General features: G+C 41.8%; 1 non-coding gene across 1 annotated transcript; it reads right to left on the reverse strand.

Moving 5' to 3' along the window:
• Positions 1-4,417: 4,417 nt before the first annotated feature.
• Positions 4,418-4,498, reverse strand: LOC115071079. The gene has a single exon (XR_003850193.1). It is a non-coding gene; the product is annotated as a small nucleolar RNA SNORD121A (small nucleolar RNA).
• Between the last annotated feature and the right edge of the window lie 367 nt (positions 4,499-4,865).

Here is a 4,865-nt window from a genome sequence, read left to right on the forward strand (position 1 = left end):
TGAGGTTTCACATTGAAATTTTATCTAGGCGTCTCCCCTTGTTGTCATGGTAAGATTTTTGAAGATACCAATCTTCTCTTGAATTCTTCTCTGCTGCCTCAAACTGTCGCACACTGTGGTTTCTCCAGCTTGTGTGCCACACAAATTCCGGTTAATGTGGTAAAACTCTGGTCAAGGTGACTAAAATCTCTTAGAGTTTGAATGCCAAGATTAATGTCTTACTTATCTCCGCAGGTGGGAGTAGGCAAAGAGGCTTCACTCTATAGACATGTGTGGGAAAGGGCACTCCAAGGTCAGACCCCAGTTCAGAGAAATGAGGCACAGGGTCCTTGGTCTGTTGTGTCCCTGGCAGATGCTACCCAGGGCTCTCTAGTGAATACTATTACTGGAACAAGTGGAAAATTTATGACAAACTGGCTTAAAGCGAGACCTCAGGTCCTTCCCACCCATCCAGACAGCCCCACAGTGAGCCTTCTATAACCTTTTCTCTGCTAGAACTGGATGGAAAAGGCCATAAATTTTCGATCTCCAGTTTTATTTTGGGGACTTCCTTTTGATTGTAGGAAAGGATGTTGTAGTTTTTTCTCTAAAAAGATTAGATATTTGAAACAAGACCCATTGTACACAGTGCTAATTATAAATATATGTATACATGGTAATTATAGTTAATAACAATGCCTTGTATTTAAAATATTTTATGTATATTTATGTGTTATGTGTGTGTGCATATGTACATGTAGGGACACACATGTGCCATGGCACACACGAAGAGGTCAGAGGACAACCTGTGGGAATTCTCTACTTTCTACCATGTGGGTCCTATGGGTCAAGCTCACGTCATCAGCCTTGGCAGAAGGTACCCCTATTTGCTGAGCTACCTCACTGGCCCATGTATTGAATTTTTAAAAATTATTAAAAGAGCAGACCTTTAAGTGCTCTCATCTCCTGAAAAATGGCAGAAATAGTATATGTTAATTAGCTCATTTTAACCATCTTATAATTACTCATTGAAAACAAAAATAAATACATGCAATTTATATTTGTTTATTAAGAGAAGCAAATAAATAGGAAACAACAGAAATGTGTGATTATACCATACACATATATGCATCATGCATTTACACACTTGGGCCTCGTTAATCTGTCATTACACTCTGTGTGGTCATCAAGAGCATTAGCAGTTAGGGGACCATTGCTTCCAGGAAGCCACAACACTGCGCTTCTGGGAATATTTGGTCCTATCATGTGTGTCCCTGATCTGTGTTCAGTCTCGTTTTGTGTGATAATTTATTTAATACATATTGTGACTCCTTAGCACTGAACTCAGCCAACAGCAGTATGACTCATGTCTTGATGAATGGTCTCCAGCACATGAACTTTGTCTGCAGTCGTGTCCGTTTCTTGTGTCAGAGTACCAGAGGACACATCTTCACTACACTTGGGGGACAATTTATTTATTATCTGTTCTTTTTTTGTGTGTTGAATTTTTGTGAATTTCATACAATATATTTTGACTGAATTAAATCTCCTCCCTGTCTGCACCCCAACTCCCGCTGTCCAATTTCACGTACTCTATTATATTTATTATTTTTAAGATAAAATTTCATTTATGTGTTTGGATTTGTGCATGTAAGTGCAGTACCCACAGTGGCCAGAAGAGGGCATTGAATCCCCTGTAACTGAAGTTAGAAGTAGTTGTGAGCTGCCTGTTGTGAGAGCTGGGAACTGGATTCTGTTGCAAGACCAGTATGAGTATGTGTTCTAAACGCTGAGCCATCTCTCCAGCTCCAAGGGGGAACATTTTAAATAGTCAAATCACCATCAAAACCCACAAAAGTTCAAAATCCCCAGCACTAACCAGAACAGAGCTAGTTCGAGCGTTTACATTGACTGCTGAGGCCCAAGGCTGGGTGCTCGGCCTGCTCCTTTCCGCTGGAAGCAGTAGCAGGTGGTGTGTTTTACCACCCTGCACATGTCTAGGGAAGTATCTTGGGTATTAATTTGGGGGCAACAGATTTTAGCACATAGGTAAATTGCAAATACTGAATCCAATAATAAGCATGGACTGGTGTGGTCACGTGTGTATCTGCATGTATGTGTCCTCGTGCATATGTGTGGACATATTTATCATACAAGTGTGCACAAATGTGTCATGTATGTTTGCATGTGTGCATCCATGCATGTTTGTGTGTACTGCGTGCATGTATATGCTTGCATGTGTGCACATGTGTGTGTATATAGGTGTGTCCATGTGTCCATGCATGCATGTGCATGTTTGCATATGTATATGCATATATATGTGCATGTATGCCCTTGTGTGTATGTATATGTGTGTTTGTCCATGTGTGTGCATGCTTGTATGTGTGTATATTTGTATATGTATTTAGATGCATATGTATGTGTCCATATGTGTATGTGTATGTATATATGTGTCTGTCCCTGTATGTGTGTATATGTATATGTATGTATATGTATGTATATGTATAGATGTGTGTATGTGTACATGCACTTGTACACATGAATGTGTAAACGTGTGTGCACATGCGAGTATGGTGTGTATATATATCCACGTGCATGTGTATATATGTCTACATGTGTGTATCTATGTTTGCATGTTTAGGTATATACATGTGTATATGCATGTGTGTATATGTGTGTGTGTGTGTTATGGGAAAATGCCAAACAAAAGATTAATCCCACAAGCTAGGTGACCTTTCAACCTCACATAAGCCTGAAGACTTTCAAGCATGACCTTGACCTTTCACTCAGACAGACAGATCTGCTGCAGTCAGCTATGGCGGCCAGCATTTCCCAGGCACCTCCAGGTTTATTTCCCTTTCTCCTTGTTTGGCTCAGTCCCTGGAAAGAGGACTGTGAGTATGCGGTCATGGTTTTTGACTGATAATGGATGGGCATATTTGAAACAGCTGAAGCCAGGCTACTGCCTGGGGCAGAGATCAGAAACCCCGACCCCTGAAGGCTGCCTGAGTTTGTGGAACCATCTGCTGCTGGATGACTGAGTCCGGAGGCATCAGCGGGTTTTGACCTCTTCCGTCACTTTGTCCCAGTTCATGACATTTATACAAATCTATTCTGCTTGAATAATTCCTGGTCTTGTTACATGGCTCAGCAACTCACCTGGACATGGAAGCAGAGATCAAATCACGTGTTACCAGAGGGAAAACACCACAGGGAGGAACATGGGGGGTGGGGTGAGGGGGTTATACTCACCCATCCTCTGGACAAGTAAGATAGTGCACGCTGTATTTGGTAGACATAGGTAAACTTCGAAAACACATTTGAGGCAATACTAGACTTTTAGCATCCACTGAAGGATTTATTCTGAATGTTGTTTCCTGAGCATTTTAAATGTTGCCAAGGGATGTTGATATTTGATAATTTTGTGTGTTGTGGAGAAATAAATGTGATGGGAAGCAGGAGGAGAGGAAAATCTCAAAAGGTTCTCTAATTCTTTTGCCCTTATCATCTGTGAGTAAGCAAGGAGCACTGGAAGAAAGCACTGGTAGAGGCCTGGGCTGACCCAGAGCGGATGGCACGTGACCTTTGATGAGCCACACAGTTGAGAAGTCTCAGCTGTGCTGGTCTCTGCACCTGTCAGGACTCTCTTTGTAAACAGAGAAGAGCCCATCCAAACAAGTTTTATTTTTTTTAATTATTTTTTTATGTGTATAAGTGTATTGCCTACATGTCTGTAAGTGTACCCATGTCATGCAATGCCCACAGAGGTCACAAGAGGGCATCAGATCCCCTGGAACTGGAGTTATAGACAGTTGTTAGCCACCATGTGGGTGCTGGGAATTGAACCCGGGTCCTCGGTAAGAACAGCCAGTGCTCTTAACTACTGAACCATCTCTTCGGCCTCCAAGTTTTATGATAAATCTAAATGTGCTAATTCATTTAACAAAAATGTCCTATTCAGGTTTTAGGTATGGCTATATTCAGGGATTCAAATGATGTCTCCCTGTTGGTTTTCCCCTTATAACTGCAAAATTAATATTTGTGATGGTTTGTACTGACTGTCTACTTGAGAGGATATAGAAACACAGAAGAGACAAGCCTCTGGGAGCTCCTGCAAAGGGCCATTTAGACTGGGCTAAGGGAATGAGAGAACACAACCACGTGATTCACTGCTATTACATACAAACCACATAAATTTACTTAAATACACATATATTAATATTCATACATGTATACATCTAATTCTTAGTTTACTACATGCGATGGACGATGTCAGTAAAAAACAAATAATCCTCACCTTCGAGGAACTTGAATCTAACAGGGATATGGATAGATGGGAAAAAATTGTTTATGGAGGTCTAGCTAAGGGGAAGGAAGGAAACCGGTTACTGGGGAGCGGGGGACCTGAGCGAGGGTCATCTGAGGGGCAATTATTATTTTCCAGGAAAGTTAGTAGTTCAATTCCACATGGAACTGTCAGATATGTGCTTGGAAATCATTGCATCATTGTTTAGAGGGGGACAATTATAATGGAATACAGTGACACAGGCCTAATGAGACCCATCACTTTGTATGCTAACTTAAATAATTACAAAATAATTAGTTATGAGGCCAGGCAAGGGGAAAGATTGTTAGAGAGCAACAGGCATGGGAAAGCCAAGGGCCCTGTGATGCATTAGTTTGGAGCAAAGACCGTTTGGGAAGTAAGTTGGCCCCTTCGGAAGCTGGAAGAGGACCTTGCAGTTCCTGAAGAAAATGTCAGAACCCTGTGGACAGCAGGGGCAAGAAAGAAAGAGGGTGGGCAGGGAGTCGGGACTGAGGTGAAGGGAGAAGAGAGAATGAACAGACAGGGAAGGAGGAGGATGGGCAGGAGCAGGCAAGTCCTC

Source organism: Nannospalax galili, unplaced genomic scaffold (assembly GCF_000622305.1).
Source record: "Nannospalax galili isolate Female #2095 unplaced genomic scaffold, S.galili_v1.0 scaffold178, whole genome shotgun sequence".
NCBI classification, from domain to species: Eukaryota; Metazoa; Chordata; class Mammalia; order Rodentia; family Spalacidae; genus Nannospalax; species Nannospalax galili.